Here is a 24,522-nt window from a genome sequence, read left to right as displayed (position 1 = left end):
AGGAAGGAATACATATAAATGACCTCATAGGGGACAGGAGCCATAGTAGGGAAACAAGTGTAGTCAAAGATAAGATAAAACCAATATTGCAAACTAGAAATACCGCAGGAAATAGCAAACAAGAGGACTCCACTAGCAATAGTGAGGATATATTACCAAAAACAACTGGTGGGAGCTCCATTGTTGGTGCTAGGGAGGATAGAAGTAAGACAGGGAAACATGCACCAACAGGGAATACAGTCACAGAAACCCAAGGCAAACGGAAACCAAGCCTGTGCACATACTATGCACTCGGTATCTGCTGGCATGGGAAATCTGGAAAAACAGATGGGACGTGCAACTATGACCACCCTAGAAAATGCCATGCCCATATGACAACAGGAAAATGCAAACTCCCTTCCTGTAAGCTTTTTCACCCTGAACTGTGTACCTCTTCAGTACAGGAAAGACTGTGCTATAACTTAAATTGCCAGGCACACCATCTAAAGGGGACAAAAAGATACAAAACATCCAGGCCATGGGAAAACCTGGGTAGCCACAGCCACTCAAGAGGGAGAGGTTTTTTAGTGCCAGGAAGGAAAAAAAAACTGGCAGGAAATGGCAGAAATCGTACACCAAATCCAGTCATTCCTGGAGTGGAACCACAGTCGATGGCCTCCACTCCAAACCAACAGATACAGATACTAATCCCGGAAAAAAAATCCCCCCCCCCAGTACCAACTATACCACCAGTCCGATAACATTCTTCTTTGCAAATATACAGGGTCTAAAGCCAACAACAAACAACAAAATACCTTTCATCCGTGGACTGCTTGCAGAGGCAAAGGCAATGTTCGCGGCTTTCACTGAGACCCACATAAAGGATCACTTGGACAACGAAATATGGATCCCAGGTTACAACCTATACAGATGTGACAGAGTGAACAGGCAAAAGCGGGGGGGTTGGCGTGTACATTGCAGAGTCACTTGTTTGCACAGAACTGCTTAATGCCTCAAATGATGTAGTGGAAGTTTTAGCAGTAAAGGTCGAGAACCAAAACCTAGTCATTGTGGTAGTCTACAAGCCTCCGGATGCAACATCCCAGCAATTCCAGGAACAGCTGCTAAAAATTGACCACTGTCTGGAAAACCTTCCAGCTCCTGCACCCAACATCTTGCTCCTGGGGGATTTCAACTTAAGGCACCTAAAATGGAGGAATATAGCAAATAATATTGTTGCAGTAATAACACCAGGAGGCAGCTCTGATGAAAACTCACACTCACGCGAGCTTCTAAATCTCTGCACAAAATTCAATTTAAACCAGCAAATAATAGAGCCTACTAGACTGGAGAATACACTAGACCTCATCTTCACTAACAATGATGATCTGATAAGAAATATCACCATATCAAAAACAATATACTCAGATCACAACATAATTGAGGTTCAGTCATGTATGCGCGGAGCCCCAGACCGACATAATGAGATTAGTCACGAGGGAGCATTCACCAAATTCAACTTCAATAACAAAAACATAAAGTGGGACCAAGTAAACCAAGTCCTAACCGATATAAGCTGGGAAGATATACTAAGCAACACAGACCCCAACTTATGCCTAGAACAGATTAACTCGGTGGCACTCGATGTATGCACAAGGCTTATTCCTCTAAGAAAAAGGAGGAGTAGATGTAAAACAGAAAGAGACAGGCGCTCCCTTTACAGGCGACGGAAAAGAATAACAGAGCGGCTAAAAGAGGTCAATATATCTGAAATGCGTAGGGAGACACTGGTCAGAGAAATAGCAAGCATCGAACTTAAGCTAAAAGAATCCTTTAGGAGTCAGGAATCGCGGGAAGAACTAAAAGCCATAAATGAAATCGAAAGAAACCCAAAGTATTTCTTCTCCTATGCCAAATCAAAATCGAGAACAACGTCCAGTATTGGGCCCCTACTTAAACAAGATGGGTCCTACACAGATGACAGCAAGGAAATGAGTGAGCTACTCAAGTCCCAATATGACTCAGTTTTTAGCAAGCCGCTAACCAGACTGAGAGTCGAAGATCAAAATGAATTTTTTATGAGAGAGCCACAAAATTTGATTAACACAAGCCTATCCGATGTTATCCTGACGCCAAATGACTTCGAACAGGCGATAAATGACATGACCATGCACTCTGCCCCAGGGCCAGACTCATGGAACTCTGTGTTCATCAAGAACTGCAAGAAGCCCCTATCACGAGCCTTTTCCATCCTATGGAGAGGGAGCATGGACACGGGGGTCGTCCCACAGTTACTAAAAACAACAGACATAGCCCCACTCCACAAAGGGGGCAGTAAAGCAACAGCAAAGAACTACAGACCAATAGCACTAACATCCCATATCATAAAAATCTTTGAAAGGGTCCTAAGAAGCAAGATCACCACCCATCTAGAAACCCATCAGTTACACAACCCAGGGCAACATGGGTTTAGAACAGGTCGCTAATGTCTGTCTCAACTATTGGACCACTACGACAAGGTCCTAAATGCACTAGAAGACAAAAAGAATGCAGATGTAATATATACAGACTTTGCAAAAGCCTTCGACAAGTGTGACCATGGCGTAATAGCGCACAAAATGCGTGCTAAAGGAATAACAGGAAAAGTCGGTCGATGGATCTATAATTTCCTCACTAACAGAACACAGAGAGTAGTCGTCAACAGAGTAAAGTCCGAGGCAGCTACGGTGAAAAGCTCTGTTCCACAAGGCACAGTACTCGCTCCCATCTTGTTCCTCATCCTTATATCCGACATAGACAAGGATGTCAGCCACAGCACCGTGTCTTCCTTTGCAGATGACACCCGAATCTGCATGACAGTGTCTTCCATTGCAAACACTGCAAAGCTCCAGGCAGACATCAACCAAATCTTTCAGTGGGCTGCAGAAAACAATATGAAGTTCAACGATGAGAAATTTCAATTACTCAGATATGGTAAACATGAGGAAATTAAATCTTCATCAGAGTACAAAACAAATTCTGGCCACAAAATAGAGCGAAACACCAACGTCAAAGATCTGGGAGTGATCATGTCGGAGGATCTCACCTTCAAGGACCATAACATTGTATCAATCGCATCTGCTAGAAAAATGACAGGATGGATAATGAGAACCTTCAAAACTAGGGAGGCCAAGCCCATGATGACACTCTTCAGGTCACTTGTTCTATCTAGGCTGGAATATTGCTGCACACTAACAGCACCTTTCAAGGCAGGTGAAATTGCCGACCTAGAAAATGTACAGAGAACTTTCACGGCACGCATAACGGAGATAAAACACCTCAATTATTGGGAGCGCCTGAGGTTCCTAAACCTGTATTCCTTGGAACGCAGGAGTGAGAGATACATGATTATATACACCTGGAAAATCCTAGAGGGACTAGTACCGAACTTGCACACGAAAATCACTCACTACGAAAGCAAAAGACTTGGCAGACGATGCACCATCCCCCCAATGAAAAGCAGGGGTGTCACTAGCACGTTAAGAGACCATACAATAAGTGTCAGGGGCCCGAGACTGTTCAACTGCCTCCCAGCACACATAAGGGGGATTACCAACAGACCCCTGGCAGTCTTCAAGCTGGCACTGGACAAGCACCTAAAGTCAGTTCCGGATCAGCCGGGCTGTGGCTCGTACGTTGGTTTGCGTGCAGCCAGCAGCAACAGCCTGGTTGATCAGGCTCTGATCCACCAGGAGGCCTGGTCACAGACCGGGCCGCGGGGGCGTTGACCCCCGGAACTCTCTCCAGGTAAACTCCAGGTAAACTTAAGGAAGGATCCTGGACTTAAGGAAGGATCCTGCACTTAAGGAAGGATCCTGGACTTAAGGAAGGATCCTGCACTTAAGGAAGGATCCTGGACTTAAGGAAGGATCCTGGATTTAAGGAAGGATCCTGGACTTAGGGAAAGATCCTGGACTTAAGGAAGGATCCTGGATTTAAGGAAGGATCCTGGACTTAAGGAAGGATCCTGGATTTAAGGAAGGATCCTGGACTTGAGGAAGGATCCTGGACTTTAGAAAGGATCCTGGATTTAAGGAAGGATCCTGGACTTAAGGAAGGATTCTGGATTTAAGGAAGAATCCTGGACTTAAGGAATGATCCTGGACTTAAGGAAGGATCCTGGACTTAAGGAAGGATCCTGGACTTAAGGAAGGATCCTGGATTTAAGGAAGGATCCTGGACTTAAGGAAGGATCCTGGATTTAAGGAAGGATCCTGGACTTAAGGAAGGATCCTGGATTTAAGGAAGGATCCTGGACTTAAGGAAGGATCCTGGACTTTAGAAAGGATCCTGGATTTAAGGAAGGATCCTGGACTTAAGGAAGGATCCTGGATTTAAGGAAGGATCCTGGATTTAAGGAAGGATCCTGCACTTAAGGAAGGATCCTGGACTTAAGGAAGGATCCTGGACTTAAGGAAGTATCCTGGACTTAAGGAAGCATCCTGGACTTAAGGAAGGATCCTGGATTTAAGGAAGGATCCTGGACTTGAGGAAGGATCCTGGACTTTAGAAATGATCCTGGATTTAAGGAAGGATCCTGGACTTAAGGAAGGATTCTGGATTTAAGGAAGAATCCTGGACTTAAGGAAGGATCCTGGACTTAAGGAAGGATCCTGGACTTAAGGACTTAAGGAAGGATCCTGGATTTAAGGAAGGATCCTGGACTTAAGGAAGGATCCTGGACTTAAGGAAGGATCCTGGATTTAAGGAAGGACCCTGGACTTAAGGAAGGATCCTGGATTTAAGGAAGGATCCTGGACTTAAGGAAGGATCCTGGACTTTAGAAAGGATCCTGGATTTAAGGAAGGATCCTGGACTTAAGGAAGGATCCTGGATTTAAGGAAGGATCCTGCACTTAAGGAAGGATCCTGGATTTAAGGAAGGATCCTGCACTTAAGGAAGGATCCTGGACTTAAGGAAGGATCCTGGACTTAAGGAAGTATCCTGGACTTAAGGAAGGATCTTAGGCTTTAGAAAGGATCCTGGATTTAAGGAAAGATCCTGGACTTAAGGAAGGATCCTGGACTTATGGAAGGATCCTGGACTTTAGAAAGGATCCTGGACTTAAGGAAGGATCCTGGACTTTAGAAAGGATCCTGGATTTAAGGAAGGATCCTGGACTTAAGGATCCTGGACTTAAGTAAGGATCCTGGACTTAAGGAAGGATCCTGCACTTAAGGAAGGATACTGGACTTAAGGAAGGATCCTGGATTTAAAAAAGGATCCTGGACTTAAGGAAGGATCCTGGATTTAAGGAAGGATCCTGGACTTAAGGAAGGATTCTGGATTTAAGGAAGAATCCTGGACTTAAGGAAGGATCCTGGACTTAAGGAAGGATCCTGGACTTAAGGACTTAAGGAAGGATCCTGGATTTAAGGAAGGATCCTGGACTTAAGGAAGGATCCTGGACTTAAGGAAGGATCCTGGATTTAAGGAAGGATCCTGGACTTAAGGAAGGATCCTGGATTTAAGGAAGGATCCTGGACTTAAGGAAGGATCCTGGACTTTAGAAAGGATCCTGGATTTAAGGAAGGATCCTGGACTTAAGGAAGGATCCTGGATTTAAGGAAGGATCCTGCACTTAAGGAAGGATCCTGGACTTAAGGAAGGATCCTGGACTTAAGGAAGGATCCTGCACTTAAGGAAGGATCCTGGATTTAAGGAAGGATCCTGGACTTAAGGAAGGATCCTGGATTTAAGGAAGGATCCTGGACTTAAGGAAGGATCCTGGACTTTAGAAAGGATCCTGGACTTAAGGAAGGATCCTGGACTTAAAGAAGGATCCTGGATTTAAGGAAGGATTGTGGACTTAAGGAAGGATCCTGGACTTAAGGAAGGATCCTACACTTAAGGAATGATCCTGGACTTAAGGAAGGATCCTGCACTTAAGGAAGGATCCTGGACTTAAGGAAGGATCCTGGATTTAAGGAAGGGTCCTGGACCTAAGGAAGGATCCTGGATTTAAGGAAGGATCCTGGACTTGAGGAAGGATCCTGGACTTTAGAAATGATCCTGGATTTAAGGAAGGATCCTGGACTTAAGGAAGGATTCTGGATTTAAGGAAGAATCCTGGACTTTAGGAAGGATCCTGGACTTAAGGAAGGATCCTGGACTTAAGGAAGGATCCTGGACTTAAGGAAGGATCCTGGACTTAAGGAAGGATCCTGGACTTTAGAAAGGATCCTGGATTTAAGGAAGGATCCTGGACTTAAGGAAGGATCCTGGATTTAAGGAAGGATCCTGCACTTAAGGAAGGATCCTGGACTTAAGGAAGGATCCTGGACTTAAGGAAGGATCCTGGATTTAAGGAAGGATCCTGGACTTAAGGAAGGATCCTGGGCTTTAGAAAGGATCCTGGATTTAAGGAAGGATCCTGGACTTAAGGAAGGATCCTGGACTTAAGGAAGGATCCTGGATTTAAGGAAGGATCCTGGACTTAAGGAAGGATCCTGGATTTAAGGAAGGATCCTGCACTTAAGGAAGGATCCTGGACTTAAGGAAGGATCCTGGATTTAAGGAAGGATCCTGGACTTAAGGAAGGATCCTGGGCTTTAGAAAGGATCCTGGATTTAAGGAAGGATCCTGGACTTAAGGAAGGATCCTGGACTTAAGGAAGGATCCTGGATTTAAGGAAGGATCCTGCACTTAAGGAAGGATCCTGGAATTAAGGAAGGATCCTGGACTTAAGGAAGGATCCTGGACTTAAGGAAGGATCCTGGACTTAAGGAAGTATCCTGGACTTAAGGAAGGATCTCAGGCTTTAGAAAGGATCCTGGATTTAAGGAAAGATCCTGGACTTAAGGAAGGATCCTGGACTTATGGAAGGATCCTGGACTTTAGAAAGGATCCTGGACTTAAGGAAGGATCCTGGACTTTAGAAAGGATCCTGGATTTAAGGAAGGATCCTGGACTTAAGGATCCTGGACTTAAGTAAGGATCCTGGACTTAAGGAAGGATCCTGCACTTAAGGAAGGATCCTGGACTTAAGGAAGGATCCTGGATTTAAGGAAGGATCCTGGACTTAAGGAAGGATCCTGGACTTAAGGAAGGATCCTGGACTTAAGGAAGGATCCTGGATTTAAGGAAGGATCCTGGACTTAAGGAAGGATTCTGGATTTAAGGAAGAATCCTGGACTTAAGGAAGGATCCTGGACTTAAGGAAGGATCCTGGACTTAAGGACTTAAGGAAGGATCCTGGATTTAAGGAAGGATCCTGGACTTAAGGAAGGATCCTGGACTTAAGGAAGGATCCTGGATTTAAGGAAGGATCCTGGACTTAAGGAAGGATCCTGGATTTAAGGAAGGATCCTGGACTTAAGGAAGGATCCTGGACTTTAGAAAGGATCCTGGATTTAAGGAAGGATCCTGGACTTAAGGAAGGATCCTGGATTTAAGGAAGGATCCTGCACTTAAGGAAGGATCCTGGACTTAAGGAAGGATCCTGGACTTAAGGAAGGATCCTGCACTTAAGGAAGGATCCTGGATTTAAGGAAGGATCCTGGACTTAAGGAAGGATCCTGGATTTAAGGAAGGATCCTGGACTTAAGGAAGGATCCTGGACTTTAGAAAGGATCCTGGACTTAAGGAAGGATCCTGGACTTAAAGAAGGATCCTGGATTTAAGGAAGGATTGTGGACTTAAGGAAGGATCCTGGACTTAAGGAAGGATCCTACACTTAAGGAAGGATCCTGGACTTAAGGAAGGATCCTGCACTTAAGGAAGGATCCTGGACTTAAGGAAGGATCCTGGATTTAAGGAAGGGTCCTGGACCTAAGGAAGGATCCTGGATTTAAGGAAGGATCCTGGACTTGAGGAAGGATCCTGGACTTTAGAAATGATCCTGGATTTAAGGAAGGATCCTGGACTTAAGGAAGGATTCTGGATTTAAGGAAGAATCCTGGACTTTAGGAAGGATCCTGGACTTAAGGAAGGATCCTGGACTTAAGGAAGGATCCTGGACTTAAGGAAGGATCCTGGACTTAAGGAAGGATCCTGGACTTTAGAAAGGATCCTGGATTTAAGGAAGGATCCTGGACTTAAGGAAGGATCCTGGATTTAAGGAAGGATCCTGCACTTAAGGAAGGATCCTGGACTTAAGGAAGGATCCTGGACTTAAGGAAGGATCCTGGATTTAAGGAAGGATCCTGGACTTAAGGAAGGATCCTGGGCTTTAGAAAGGATCCTGGATTTAAGGAAGGATCCTGGACTTAAGGAAGGATCCTGGACTTAAGGAAGGATCCTGGATTTAAGGAAGGATCCTGGACTTAAGGAAGGATCCTGGACTTCAGGAAGGATCCTGGACTTAAGGAAGGATCCTGGATTTAAGGAAGGATCCTGGACTTAAGGAAGGATCCTGGATTTAAGGAAGGATCCTGGACTTAAGGAAGGATCCTGGACTTTAGAAAGGATCCTGGATTTAAGGAAGGATCCTGAACTTAAGGAAGGATCCTGGACTTAAGGAACGATCCTGGATTTAAGGAAGGATTGTGGACTTAAGGAAGGATCCTGGACTTAAGGAAGGATCCTGCACTTAAGGAAGGATCCTGGACTTAAGGAAGGATCCTGCACTTAAGGAAGGATCCTGGACTTAAGGAAGGATCCTGGATTTAAGGAAGGATCCTGGACTTAAGGAAGGATCCTGGACTTAAGGAAGGATCCTAGATTTAAGGAAGGATCCTGGACTTAAGGAAGGATCCTGGATTTAAGGAAGGATCCTGGACTTGAGGAAGGATCCTGGACTTTAGAAAGGATCCTGGATTTAAGGAAGGATCCTGGACTTAAGGAAGGATTCTGCATTTAAGGAAGAATCCTGGACTTAAGGAAGGATCCTGGACTTAAGGAAGGATCCTGGACTTAAGGAAGGATCCTGGACTTAGGGAAGGATCGTGGACTTAAGGAAGGATCCTGGATTTAAGGAAGGATCCTGGACTTAAGGAAGGATCCTGGACTTAAGGAAGGATCCTGCACTTAAGGAAGGATCCTGGATTTAAGGAAGGATCCTGGACTTAAGGAAGGATCTTGGATTTAAGGAAGGATCCTGGACTTAAGGAAGGATCCTGGACTTTAGAAAGGATCCTGGATTTAAGGAAGGATCCTGGACTTAAGGAAGGATCCTGGACTTAAGGAAGGATCCTGGACTTAAGGAAGGATCCTGGACTTAAGGAAGGATCCTGGACTTTAGAAAGGATCCTGGATTTAAGGAAGGATCCTGGACTTAAGGAAGGATCCTGGACTTAAGGAAGCATCCTGGACTTAAGGAAGGATCCTGGATTTAAGGAAGGATCCTGGACTTAAGGAAGGATCCTGGGCTTTAGAAAGGATCCTGGATTTAAGGAAGGATCCTGGACTTAAGGAATGATCCTGGACTTAAGGAAGGATCCTGGGCTTTAGAAAGGATCCTGGATTTAAGGAAGGATCCTGGACTTAAGGAAGGATCCTGGACTTAAGTAAGGATCCTGGACTTAAGGAAGGATCCTGGACTTATGGAAGGATCCTGGACTTAAGGAAGGATCCTGGACTTAAGGAAGGATCCTGGACTTCATCTTACGGAACAGACAAAACAAATGTGATAGTAATTATGGACAAAGTGGAAAAATGAACATGTTATTAGAAGACGGAGGAAGTTAGGAGCGTGTTCAGTGGTGTTGTGAGGAGACACTAGAGGAAGTGAACATGACGTGAGAGGACACACGAACAGGGGAAACATGATAACAACATATAAATTACTTAGAGGAATTGACCGGGTAGACATGGACAGACTGAGGAGCGGGAGACATATACAGGAGGTGTAGTAGGAACTTAGACATAGATGAGCCACTGGGATGTCAGGAAGTATTTCTTCAGTCTCAAAGTTGATGGGAAGTGGGTTGAACTTGAAGTGGTGGAGGTAGACTCCATACATAGCTTTAACAGCAGGCACGACAGAGCCAACAAGGCTAGGAGGAAGTGAATTTGCCAGGCATTCAGTTGAGAGGCGGGGCCAAGAGCTGAGACTTGCCCCGTGCAACCACACATACGTAAGCACATCTAAGACACAGGGAAAACGCATACATGCACGCACGCGCATGCAAACGCACGCGAGCGCGCGCACGCACTCTCGCACACACACACACACACACACACACACACACACACACACACACACACACACACACACACACACACACACACACAAACACACACACACACAAGTTCAACCCTACCAAGTGCAAAGTCATGAAGATTGGGAAGGGCAAAGAAGACCAAAGACGGAGTACAATCTAGGGGGGCCAAAGCCTACAAACCTCGCTCAAGGAAAAGGATCTTGGGGTGAGTATAACACCGGGAACATCTGCTGAGGCGCACATCAACCAAATAACTGCTGCAGCATATGGGCGCCTAGCAAACCTCAGAACAGCATTTCGACATCTAAATAAGTAGTCATTCAGGACCCTGTGCACTGTGTACGTTAGGCCCATATTGGAATATGCAGCGCCAGTTTGGAACCCTCACCTAGCTAAGCATGTGAGGAAACTAGAGAAAGTGCAAAGGTTTGCAACAAAACTAGTCCAGGAGCTAAGGGGTATGTCCTACGAGGAGAGGTTAAAGGAAATCGACCTGACGACACTGGAAGACAGGAGAGTTAGGGATATGATAACGACATATAAAATACTGAGAGGAATCGACAGGGTGGACAGAGACAGGATGTTCCAGAGATAGGACACAGTAACAAGGGGACACAGTTGGAAGTTGAAGACTCAGATGAACCACAGGGATGTTAGAAAGTATTTCTTCAGTCACAGAGTTGTCAGAAAGTGGAATAGTTTGGAAACTGATGTAGTGGAGGCAGGATTCATACATAGCTTTAAGCAGAGGTATGATTAAGCTCACGGTTCAGGGAGAGTGACCTAGTAGCGATCAGTGAAGAGACAGGGCCAGGAGCTGTGACTCATCCCTTGCAACCACAACTAGGTGAGTACACACACATGCCATTTCCAATGCGCCTACCCACCTCATTACAAACTCCACCCTCACAGCAACTACCCATAGTTCCTTACCAGGTCTCTCACTTTCCCAATCCCAACATACCCCCAGATCACAGTTTTAGAAAAGTTGAAAGTTTGGTATACAAATGCAGACGGAATAACAAGTGCGAGGAGTGGCATGAAAGAATCAAGGAGACATCCCCAGACATAATAGCACTCACAGAATCGAAACTCGCTAGGATAACAGATGCAATCTTTCCACCCGGGTATCAAATCCTCAGGAAAGATAGAGGGAGAAGAAGGGGAGGAGGAGTTACACTGCTCATGAAAAACCGGTGGGGATTTGAAGAAATGGAAGGAATGGATGGAATGTGCGAAAGAGACTACATAGTAGGAACAATCCAGTCTGAGGGCCATAAGGTGGTAATCACAGTAATGTACAACCCACCACAGAGCTGCAGGAGGCCAAGAGAAGCATATGACGAGAGCAACAGAACAATGATTGACACACTAGCCGAGGTGGCCAGAAGAGCTCACATGGGGGGAGCAAAGTTACTAGTTATGGGTGATTTCAATTACAAGGAGATTGAATGGGAACACCTGGAGCCCCATGGTGGTTCCGAAACATGGAGAGCCAAGATGATAGGCGTGGTACTGGTAAACCTCATGCATCAACATGTTAGAGACACTACCATATGATCTAGCAAGACTGGACCTGGTAATAACCTTGAGTAGTTCGGACATCGAGGATATCACGTATGAAAGGCCCCTTGGAGCTAGTGATCATGTGGTTCTGTGCTTTGATAACGTAATTGAGCTACAGGTTGAGAGAGTAGCAGGAATAGGACGGAAAAAAACAAACTACAAAGGAAGTCTACACAGGCATGAGGAACTTCCTGCAAGACATTCAGTGGGAGAGAGAACTGCCAGGAAAACCAGCAAAAGAAATAATGGACTGTGACAACAAAATGCAAGGAGGCAGAGGAGAGGTTTGTACCCAAGGGAAACAGAAATAATGGGAAGACCACAACTAGTCCTTGGTTCACCCAAAGGTGTAGGGAGGCAAAAACTAGGTGTACTAGAGAATGGAAATGGTAGAGAAGACAAAGGACCCAAGAAAATAAAGAGATCAGCTGAAGAGCCGGAAACGAATATCCACAGATAAGAAGGGAGGTACAGCGACAATACGAAAATGACACAGCATCGAAAGTCAAGTCTGACCTGAAGCTGTTGTATAGCCACATCAGGAGGAAAACAACAGTCAAGGACCAGGTAATCAGGCTGAGGAAGGATGGTGGGAAACTCACAAGAAACGACCAAGAGGTATGTGAGGAGCTCAACATGAGATTTAAAGAAGTATTTACAGTGGAAACAGGTAGAACTCCAGGAATTCAGAGCTGGGGGGTACACCAACAAGTGCTGGATGGGGTACACTTAACCGAGGAGGAGGTGAAGAAGCTGCTATGTGAACTTGATATCTCAAAGGAGGTGGGACCTGACATCTCTCTGTGGGTTCTTAGAGAGGGAGCAGAGATGCTCTGTGTGCCACTAACAAAGATCTTCAACACATCCATTGAAACTGGGCAACTACCTGAGGTATCGAAGATGGCAAATGTAGTCCCAATTTTTTAAAAAGGAGACAGACACGAGGCATTAAACTACAGACCTGTGTCACTAACGTGTATAGTATGCAAGGTCATGGAGAAGATCATCAAGAGGAGAGTGATGGAGCACCTGGAAAGAAACAAGAGTATAATCGACAACCATCACGGTTTCAGGGAAGGAAAATCTTGCCACAAACCTACTGGAGTTTTATGACAAGATGACAGAAGACAACAGAGAGAGGGGCGAATAGACTGCATTCTCTTGGAATGCAAGAAGGCGTTCGACACAGTTCCTCACAAGAGGTTAATGCAAAAGCTAGAGGATCAGGCACACATAATAGGAAAGGCACTGCAATGGATCAGAGAATATCTGACAGGGAGGCAACAACGAGTCATGGTACGTGACGAGGTGTCAGAGTGGGCGCCTGTGACAAGCGGGGTTCCCAAGGGGTCAGTCCTAGGACCTGTGCTGTTTTGGGTATATGTGTATGACATAACGGAAGGGTTAGACTCAGATGTGTCCTTGTTTGCAGATGATGTGAAGTCTATGAGGAGAATCAAATCAGTCGAGGATCAGGCAGGACTACAAAGAGACCTAGACAGGCTACAAGTCTGGTCCAGCAACTGGCTCCTTGTATTTAACCCTGCCAAATGCAAAGTCATGAAGATCGGGGAAGGGTAAAGAAGACTACAGACACAGTATAGTCTAGGTGGCTATAGACTACAAACCTCACTCAAGGAAAAAGATCTGGGGGTGAGTATAATACTGAGCACATCTTCTGAGGCGCACATCAATTGGATAACCGCTGTAGCATACGGGCGTCTGGCAAACTTAAGGATAGCATTCCGATACCTCAGTAAGGAATCGTTCAAGACTGTGCACCATATACGTCAGGTCGATGCTGGAGTATGCTGCACCAGTTTGGAATCCACACCTATTCAAGAACGTCAAGAAATTAGAGAAAGTGCAAAGGTTTGCAACAAGACTAGTCCCAGAGCTAAGGAGATTGTCCTACGAAGAAAGGTGAAGGGAAATTGGCCTGACTACACTGGAGGACAGGAGGGTCAGGGGAGACCTGATAACGACATATAAAATAGACAAGGTGGACAAAGACAGGATGTTCCAGAAATGGGACACAGAAACAAGGGGTCACAATTGGAAGTTGAAGACACAGATGAATCACAGGGATGTTAGGAAGTATTTCTTCAGCCACAGAGTAGTCAGGAAGCGGAATAGTTTGGGAAGCGATGAATGGAGGCAGGATCCATACATAGCTTTAAGCAGAGGTATGATAAAGCTCATGGTTCAGGGAGAGTGACCTAGTAGCGACCAATGAAGAGGTGGGGCCAGGAGCTTGGACTCGACCCCTGCAACCTCAACTAGGTGAGTACAACTAGGTGAATACACACACACACACACACACACGTGCGTACACACAAACACACACACACACACACACACACACACACACACACACGCACGCACATTCATCAACACGCATACACACACAGAGACACACACACAGACACACACACACACACACACACACACACACACACACACACACACACACACACACACACACACACACCACACCACACACACATACACACCACACACACATACACACCACACACACATACACACCACACACACATACACACCACACACACATACACACCACACACACATACGCACCACACACACACACCACACACACATACACACCACACACACACACACACACCACACACACACACACACACCACACACACACACACCACACACACATGCACACCACACACACACACACCACACACATACACACCACACACACATACACACCATACACACACACCATACACACATACACGCCATACACACACACCACACACACATGTTGAGAGGGTTCCATGGAGATACGATAGTTGGAGATAAACACACACTTGTTGGGTTGTATTCACTTATATTAGCTGAGTTGTGAGGGGAGTATAGCCCAGCCCACCTGTCTCGCCTATGCCTATACTGGAAATGAGCGAGGAGCAGAGCGTCTGAGGCTCACTTCGCATCACGTGACGTCACATGCTAGCCTCTAGGCCTAGCAAGGGATCGTCTATATAAAATATATGGATGGTAGTATGATACTCAGCTATGCTACACTACACATACAGGGGATCAGCAACTATGCTGACAGCTCGGTCATGTTACATATGACTTCTCGACATACATACTCTGCAGGCTAAACAGGCAGGTGACTCTGGGCTGATTCTTTACAACAGCAAAGACAAATGTAACTTAGCACTAATCACAGAAATGGGTATGGGATAAACTCAGTTGAATGGATAACATTGGAATGGATATTATATTAGCGGATGGTGATTTATGTAATGCATTAAGAATTATGGTAATAAATCACAGTACAGTGAAAGATAGAATTGATCGATCGATCTGTATTCAAGCACTCTACTGATTCTGAGGAAGAATATATATTTACAAAGGGGAAAGTAATTAACAGCAAAGGCAGACCCAAGTATCTTTTGTAGATACTCATTCAGATCTCCCTCAACCAAGGCATGTGTTAGCCATTGCAAAAGAATTCGATCCTCCCAGAAACGATAACCATTCTGTGTATGTAAATCTTAATCTCGCAGAGTTGGGTTTAAATGTACATAGCCTGTATAATTAGATGATCAAGTTGAATGAAGTTGTCAACTGTGTGTTTTGTTATTAGCTGATCAGTTTTCCAAAAAAAAATTTGTGTGTGTTCACGTTCCCTCCAAATTCTGACATTTAGCAGTAATGACCTGTGCGTGCCAAGTCTGCCTTTGCTGTTAATTACTTTCCCCTTTGTAAATATATATTCTTCCTCAAAATCAGTAGAGTGCTTGAATACAGATCGATCGATCAATTCTATCTTTCACTGTACTGTGATTTGTTACCATAATTCGTAATGCATTACGTAAATCACCATCGGTTAATATAATATCCATTCCAATGTTATCCATTCAACTGAGTATATCCCATACCCATTTCTGTGATTAGTTACATTTGTCTTTGCTATTGTACAGAATCAGCCCAGAGTCACCTGCCTGTTTAGCCTGCAGAGTATGTATGTCGAGAAGCCATATGTAACATGACCGAGCTGTCAGCATAGTTGCTGATCCCCTGTATGTGTTGTGTAGCATAGCTGAGTATCATACTACCATCCATATATTTTATATAGACGATCCCTTGCTAGGCCTAGAGGCTAGCATGTGACGTCACGTGATGCGACGTGAGCCTTAGACGCTCTGCTCCTCGCTCATTTCTAGTATTCAAATTCAAATTCAAAGTTTATTCTCTATAAAAATTACAATGTTGAATTTACAGAATTTGGTTGTTGTGTGGTTTACATGTAGTTAAATAATGATTACAGAGTGTACCACTAGAACGCCTAGCATGGCTAGGCATTTTGGGCAGACTTAGTTTAATTTTTTATTTTAAAATATTACAAATTATGAGGTAAGTTGGTATTATGGCTAAGTGACTAAATACTAGTTTGTGAGTTTAGCAATGTGAATGCTTTTGTTTTGGCACAGTACATAGTTTCAGTATTGGAGTATCATAGGATTCATTATTTTAAGATTGAGATTAATATTTCTGTTTATGGTCAAATGGGTGAGTGAGTGTAAGTGTGAACCACCAGGTGGTATTCGTGTAGTTAGTTGATGTGGTGTATCAGGGAGATAAGATGTTTTCTAATGGTAGTTTTGAAGGTGATGAATGTGTCTGCAGTTCTAGAGTTCTCAGGTAGGGTGTTCCAGATTTTAGGGCCTTTGACATACATTGAATTTTTGTAAAGGTTTAGTCGGACAGGGGGAATGTCGTAGAGATGTTTGTGTCTGGTGTTATGTCTGTGGGTTCTATCACAACTATCAAGAAAGCGTTTTAGGTCAAGGTTGATATTGGAGTTTAAGGTCCTGTAGATGTAGATTGCACAGTAGTAAGTGTGGATGTTCTGAACAGGGAGTAAGTTTAGATCTATGAAGAGTGGGGGGGTGTGCTGCCAGGGATGGGATTTAGTGATTATTCTTACTGCAGCTTTTTGTTGGGTTATTATTGGCTTTAGGTGTGTTGCTGCAGTTGATCCCCAAGCACAAATAGCATAGGTGAGGTATGGATAAATAAGTGAGTGGTATAGTGTGAGAAGGGCATTTTGCGGCATGTAGTATCGTATCTTGGAGAGGATCCCAACCGTTTTGGATACTTTTTTGGTTATGTGTTGGATATGGGTGCTGAAATTCAGGTTGTTGTCAAAGTATAGGCCTAGGAATTTGCCCTCATTATGTCTGGTAATTAGAGTGTTGTCGATCTTAATGTTAATCTGTGCATCTCCTGCTCTGCTACCAAACATAATATAGTAGGTTTTGTCAGTGTTAAGCATCAGTTTATTGGCTGTCATCCAAGTCGATATTTTGACCAGCTCCTCGTTAACAATGGTGTTGAGGGTGGCAAGATTAGGGTGAGAGATGACATAAGTCGTGTCGTCAGGTGTTGGGATACGTTTGGAAGATCATTGATGTATATGAGGAAGAGCAGGGGACCAAGGACACTTCCCTGTGGAACTCCAGTATCAAGTGGCCGTGTTGTTGATGCTGTGTCTTTAATGGTGACATACTGATACCTATTAGTAAGGTAAGATTTGAAATAAGCAAGCGCATGGCCTCTTATACCGTAATGGTCAAGTTTGTGGAGTAGGATGTCGTGGTCTACTGTGTCAAAAGCTTTTCTTAGGTCAATAAAAATTCCTAGTGGATATTCCTTATTTTCCAATGCTGTGTAAAGTAGATCTAGCATTTTTATGATTGCATCATTAGTGCTTTTATTTTTCCTGAATCCAAATTGGCAGGGGTTGAGTATGTTTTGTGCCGTTATAAATGAATATAGTCTCCTGTGCACGAGTTTCTCAAAGATTTTGGATAGCAATGGTAAGTTTGATATTGGCCTATAGTTGTTTAAGTCTGTAGGGTCACCACCTTTATGTATTGGTGTAACCCTTGCCATCTTGAGTAGTTTCGGGAACGTGCTAGTTTCTAGTGACTTGTTAAAAAGTAATGAAATAGCATGCGAAAGGATATGGGCCGCTCTCTTGTACAGTAATGGTGGGACATTAGACAGACTTTATAATCTCGGTGACTTCCGAGGGCTCAGTTGGTGCAAGATAGAAGGAATTTGGAAAATTCCCATCTAGGTAGTCCCTGGCATGGGCATTGGTATGTGGGATTTTATTGGCGAGATTAGATCCTATGGTTGAGAAGAAGTCGTTTATCTTGTTAGCTGTGTCAGTGGGATGTAGTGGTGTTTCATTAGGTTTAGTTAGGACAATATTCTTGTTTTTTTTTTCAGTTTGTGGGTCCCTAGGCATAGGCGAGACAGGTTGGCTGGGCTATACTCCCCTCACAACTCTTCTAATACAAGAGAATACAACCCAACAAGTGTGTTTATCTCCAACTATATCGCCACAGAACCCTCCCAACATGTGTGTGTGGTGTGTGTGTGTGGTGTGTGTGTGTGTATGTGTGGTGTATGTGTGGTGTGTGTGTGTGTGTGGTGTGTGTGTGTGTGTGTGTGTGTGTGTGTGTATGTGTGATGTGTGTGTGTGTGTGTGGTGTATGTGTGTGTGTGTGTGTGTGTGTGTGTGTGTTGTTCTTGTGTGTGTGTGTGTGTGTGTGTGTGTGTGTGTGTGTGTTGTGCGTGTGTGTGTGTGTGTGGTGTGTGTGTGTGTGTGTGTGTGTGTGTGTGTGTGTGTGTGTGTGTGTGTGTGTGTGCGCGTGTGTGTGTGTGTGGGTGTGTGTGTGTGTGTGTGTGTGTGTGTGTGTGTGTGTGTGTGTGCGTGTGTGTGTGCGTGTGTGTGTGCGTGTGTGTGTGTGTGGTGTGTGTGTGTGTGTGTGTGTGTGTGTGTGTGTGTGTGTGTGCGTGTGTGTGTGCGTGTGTGTGTGTGTGTGTGTGTGTGTGTGTGTGTGTGTGTGTGTGTGTGTGTGTGTGTGTGTGTGCTCACCTAGTTGAGGTTGCGGGGGTCGAGTCCGAGCTCCTGGCCCCGCCTCTTCACTGATCGCTACTAGGTCACTCTCCCTGAGCCGTGAGCTTTATCATACCTCTGCTTAAAGCTATGTATGGATCCTGCCTCCACTACATCGCTTCCCAAACTATTCCACTTACTGACTACTCTGTGGCTGAAGAAGTACTTCCTAACATCCCTGTGATTCATCTGTGTCTTCAGCTTCCAACTGTGTCCCCTTGTTACTGTATCCAATCTCTGGAACATCCTGTCTTTATCCACCTTGTCAATTCCTCTCAGTATTTTGTATGTCGTTATCATGTCCCCCCTATCTCTCCTGTCCTCCAGCGTCGTCAGGTTGATGTCCCTTAACCTCTCCTCGTAGGACATACCTCTTAGCTCTGGGACTAGTCTTGTTGCAAACCTTTGCACTTTCTCTAGTTTCTTCACGTGCTTGGCTAGGTGTGGGTTCCAAACTGGTGCCGCATACTCCAATATGGGCCTAACGTACACGGTGTACAGGGTCCTGAATGATTCCTTATTAAGATGTCGGAATGCTGTTCTGAGGTTTGCTAGGCGCCCATATGCTGCAGCAGTTATTTGGTTGATGTGCGCTTCAGGAGATGTGCCTGGTGTTATACTCACCCCAAGATCTTTTTCCTTGAGTGAGGTTTGTAGTCTCTGACCCCCTAGACTGTACTCCGTCTGCGGCCTTCTTTGCCCTTCCCCAATCTTCATGACTTTGCACTTGGTGGGATTGAACTCCAGGAGCCAATTGCTGGACCAGGTCTGCAGCCTGTCCAGATCCCTTTGTAGTTCTGCCTGGTCTTCGATCGAGTGAATTCTTCTCATCAACTTCACGTCATCTGCAAACAGGGACACCTCAGAGTCTATTCCTTCCGTCATGTCGTTCACAAATACCAGAAACAGCACTGGTCCTAGGACTGACCCCTGCGGGACCCCGCTGGTCACAGGTGCCCACTCTGACACCTCGCCACGTACCATGACTCGCTGCTGTCTTCCTGACAAGTATTCCCTGATCCATTGTAGTGTCTTCCCTGTTATCCCTGCTTGGTCCTCCAGTTTTTGCACCAATCTCTTGTGTGGAACTGTGTCAAACGCCTTCTTGCAGTCCAAGAAAATGCAATCCACCCACCCCTCTCTCTCTTGTCTTACTGCTGTCACCATGTCATAGAACTCCAGTAGGTTTGTGACACAGGATTTCCCGTCCCTGAAACCATGTTGGCTGCTGTTGATGAGATCGTTCCTTTCTAGGTGTTCCACCACTCTTCTCCTGATAATCTTCTCCATGATTTTGCATACTATACATGTCAGTGATACTGGTCTGTAGTTTAATGCTTCATGTCTGTCTCCTTTTTTAAAGATTGGGACTACATTTGCTGTCTTCCATGCCTCAGGCAATCTCCCTGTTTCGATAGATGTATTGAATATTGTTGTTAGGGGTACACATAGCGCCTCTGCTCCCTCTCTCAATACCCATGGGGAGATGTTATCTGGCCCCATTGCCTTTGAGGTATCTAGCTCACTCAGAAGCCTCTTCACTTCTTCTTCGGTTGTGTGCACTGTGTCCAGCACTTGGTGGTGTGCCCCACCTCTCCGTCTTTCTGGAGTCCCTTCTGTCTCCTCTGTGAACACTTCTTTGAATCTCTTGTTGAGTTCTTCACATACTTCACGGTCATTTCTTGTTGTCTCTCCTCCTTCCTTCCTTAGCCTGATTACCTGGTCCTTGACTGTTGTTTTCCTCCTGATGTGGCTGTACAACAGTTTCGGGTCAGATTTGGCTTTCGCTGCTATGTCATTTTCATATTGTCTTTGGGCCTCCCTTCTTATCTGTGCATATTCGTTTCTGGCTCTACGGCTGTTCTCCTTATTCTCCTGGGTCCTTTGCCTTGTGTGTGTGTGTGTGTGTGTATGTGTGGTGTGTGTGTGTGTGTGTGTGTGTGTGTGTGTGTGTGTGTGTGTGTGTGTGTTTGTGTGGTGTGTGTGTGTGTGTGTATGTGTGTGTGTATGTGTATGTGTGTGTGTGTGTGGTGTGTGTGTGTGTGTGTGGTGTGTGTGTGTGTATCTGTGGTGTGTGTGTGTGTGGTGTATGTGTGTGTGTGTGTATGTGTACTCACCTAGTTGTACTCACTTAGTTGAGGTTGCGGGGGTCGAGTCCGAGCTCCTGGCCCCGCCTCTTCACTGATCGCTACTAGGTCACTCTCCCTGAGCCGTGATCTTTATCATACCTCTGCTTAAAGGTATGTATGGATCCTGCCTCCACTACATCGCTTCCCAAACTATTCCACTTACTGACTACTCTGTGGCTGAAGAAGTACTTCCTAACATCCCTGTGATTCATCTGTGTCTTCAGCTTCCAACTGTGTCCCCTTGTTACTGTGTCCAATCTCTGGAACATCCTGTCTTTGTCCACCTTGTCAATTCCTCTCAGTATTTTGTATGTCGTTATCATGTCCCCCCTATCTCTCCTGTCCTCCAGCGTCGTCAGGTTGATGTCCCTTAACCTCTCCTCGTAGGACATACCTCTTAGCTCTGGGACTAGTCTTGTTGCAAACCTTTGCACTTTCTCTAGTTTCTTCACGTGCTTGGCTAGGTGTGGGTTCCAAACTGGTGCCGCATACTCCAATATGGGCCTAACGTACACGGTGTACAGGGTCCTGAATGATTCCTTATTAAGATGTCGGAATGCTGTTCTGAGGTTTGCTAGGCGCCCATATGCTGCAGCAGTTATTTGGTTGATGTGCGCTTCAGGAGATGTGCCTGGTGTTATACTCACCCCAAGATCTTTTTCCTTGAGTGAGATTTGTAGTCTCTGACCCCCTAGACTGTACTCCGTCTGCGGCCTTCTTTGCCCTTCCCCAATCTTCATGACTTTGCACTTGGTGGGATTGAACTCCAGGAGCCAATTGCTGGACCAGGTCTGCAGCCTGTCCAGATCCCTTTGTAGTTCTGCCTGGTCTTCGATCGAGTGAATTCTTCTCATCAACTTCACGTCATCTGCAAACAGGGACACCTCAGAGTCTATTCCTTCCGTCATGTCGTTCACAAATACCAGAAACAGCACTGGTCCTAGGACTGACCCCTGCGGGACCCCGCTGGTCACAGGTGCCCACTCTGACACCTCGCCACGTACCATGACTCGCTGCTGTCTTCCTGACAAGTATTCCCTGATCCATTGTAGTGTCTTCCCTGTTATCCCTGCTTGGTCCTCCAGTTTTTGCACCAATCTCTTGTGTGGAACTGTGTCAAACGCCTTCTTGCAGTCCAAGAAAATGCAATCCACCCACCCCTCTCTCTCTTGTCTTACTGCTGTCACCATGTCATAGAACTCCAGTAGGTTTGTGACACAGGATTTCCCGTCCCTGAAACCATGTTGGCTGCTGTTGATGAGATCGTTCCTTTCTAGGTGTTCCACCACTCTTCTCCTGATAATCTTCTCCATGATTTTGCATACTATACATGTCAGTGACACTGGTCTGTAGTTTAATGCTTCATGTCTGTCTCCTTTTTTAAAGATTGGGACTACATTTGCTGTCTTCCATGCCTCAGGCAATCTCCCTGTTTCGATAGATGTATTGAATATTGTTGTTAGGGGTACACATAGCGCCTCTGCTCCCTCTCTCAATACCCATGGGGAGATGTTATCTGGCCCCATTGCCTTTGAGGTATCTAGCTCACTCAGAAGCCTCTTCACTTCTTCCTCGGTTGTGTGCACTGTGTCCAGCACTTGGTGGTGTGCCCCACCTCTCCGTCTTTCTGGAGTCCCTTCTGTCTCCTCTGTGAACACTTCTTTGAATCTCTTGTTGAGTTCTTCACATACTTCACGGTCATTTCTTGTTGTCTCTCCTCCTTCCTTCCTTAGCCTGATTACCTGGTCCTTGACTGTTGTTTTCCTCCTGATGTGGCTGTACAACAGTTTCGGGTCAGATTTGGCTTTCGCTGCTATGTCATTTTCATATTGTCTTTGGGCCTCCCTTCTTATCTGTGCATATTCGTTTCTGGCTCTACGGCTGTTCTCCTTATTCTCCTGGGTCCTTTGCCTTGTGTGTGTGTGTGTGTGTGTATGTGTGGTGTGTGTGTGTGTGTGTGTGTGTATGTGTGGTGTGTGTGTGTGTGTGTGTGTGTGTGTGTGTGTGTGTGTGTGTGTGTGTGTGTGTGTGGTGTGTGTGTGTGTGGTGTGTGTGTGTGTATCTGTGGTGTGTGTGTGTGGTGTATGTGTGTGTGTGTATGTGTACTCACCTAGTTGTACTCACTTAGTTGAGGTTGCGGGGGTCGAGTCCGAGCTCCTGGCCCCGCCTCTTCACTGATCGCTACTAGGTCACTCTCCCTGAGCCGTGATCTTTACCATACCTCTGCTTAAAGGTATGTATGGATCCTGCCTCCACTACATCGCTTCCCAAACTATTCCACTTACTGACTACTCTGTGGCTGAAGAAGTACTTCCTAACATCCCTGTGATTCATCTGTGTCTTCAGCTTCCAACTGTGTCCCCTTGTTACTGTGTCCAATCTCTGGAACATCCTGTCTTTGTCCACCTTGTCAATTCCTCTCAGTATTTTGTATGTCGTTATCATGTCCCCCCTATCTCTCCTGTCCTCCAGCGTCGTCAGGTTGATTTCCCTTAACCTCTCCTCGTAGGACATACCTCTTAGCTCTGGGACTAGTCTTGTTGCAAACCTTTGCACTTTCTCTAGTTTCTTCACGTGCTTGGCTAGGTGTTGGTTCCAAACTGGTGCCGCATACTCCAATATGGGTCTAACGTACACGGTGTACAGGGTCCTGAATGATTCCTTATTAAGATGTCGGAATGCTGTTCTGAGGTTTGCTAGGCGCCCATATGCTGCAGCAGTTATTTGGTTGATGTGCGCTTCAGGAGATGTGCCTGGTGTTATACTCACCCCAAGATCTTTTTCCTTGAGTGAGGTTTGTAGTCTCTGACCCCCTAGACTGTACTCCGTCTGCGGCCTTCTTTGCCCTTCCCCAATCTTCATGACTTTGCACTTGGTGGGATTGAACTCCAGGAGCCAATTGCTGGACCAGGTCTGCAGCCTGTCCAGATCCCTTTGTAGTTCTGCCTGGTCTTCGATCGAGTGAATTCTTCTCATCAACTTCACGTCATCTGCAAACAGGGACACCTCAGAGTCTATTCCTTCCGTCATGTCGTTCACAAATACCAGAAACAGTACTGGTCCTAGGACTGACCCCTGCGGGACCCCGCTGGTCACAGGTGCCCACTCTGACACCTCGCCACGTACCATGACTCGCTGCTGTCTTCCTGACAAGTATTCGCTGATCCATTGTAGTGCCTTCCCTGTTATCCCTGCTTGGTCCTCCAGTTTTTGCACCAATCTCTTGTGTGGAACTGTGACAAACGCCTTCTTGCAGTCCAAGAAAATGCAATCCACCCACCCCTCTCTCTCTTGTCTTACTGCTGTCACCATGTCATAGAACTCCAGTAGGTTTGTGACACAGGATTTCCCGTCCCTGAAACCATGTTGGCTGCTGTTGATGAGATCGTTCCTTTCTAGGTGTTCCACCAGTCTTCTCCTGATAATTTTCTCCATGATTTTGCATACTATACATGTCAGTGACACTGGTCTGTAGTTTAATGCTTCATGTCTGTCTCCTTTTTTAAATATTTTAAAGATTGTGTGTGTGTGTGTGTGTGTGTGTGTGTGTGTGTGTGTGTGTGTGTGTGTGTGTGTGTGTGTGTGTGTGTGTGTGGTGTGTGTGTGACACAACACTGATTCCCACACAACAACACTGACAGCCTCACAACAACACTGACAGACAACAACAATGACAGCCTCACAACAATGCTGACACAACAACACTGACAGCCTCACAGCAACACTGACAGCCTCACAACAACACTGA

This window comes from Cherax quadricarinatus, chromosome 23, assembly GCF_038502225.1.
Source record: "Cherax quadricarinatus isolate ZL_2023a chromosome 23, ASM3850222v1, whole genome shotgun sequence".
In the NCBI taxonomy this organism is placed as follows: domain Eukaryota; kingdom Metazoa; phylum Arthropoda; class Malacostraca; order Decapoda; family Parastacidae; genus Cherax; species Cherax quadricarinatus.
Note: the sequence above shows the minus strand (reverse complement) of the source record.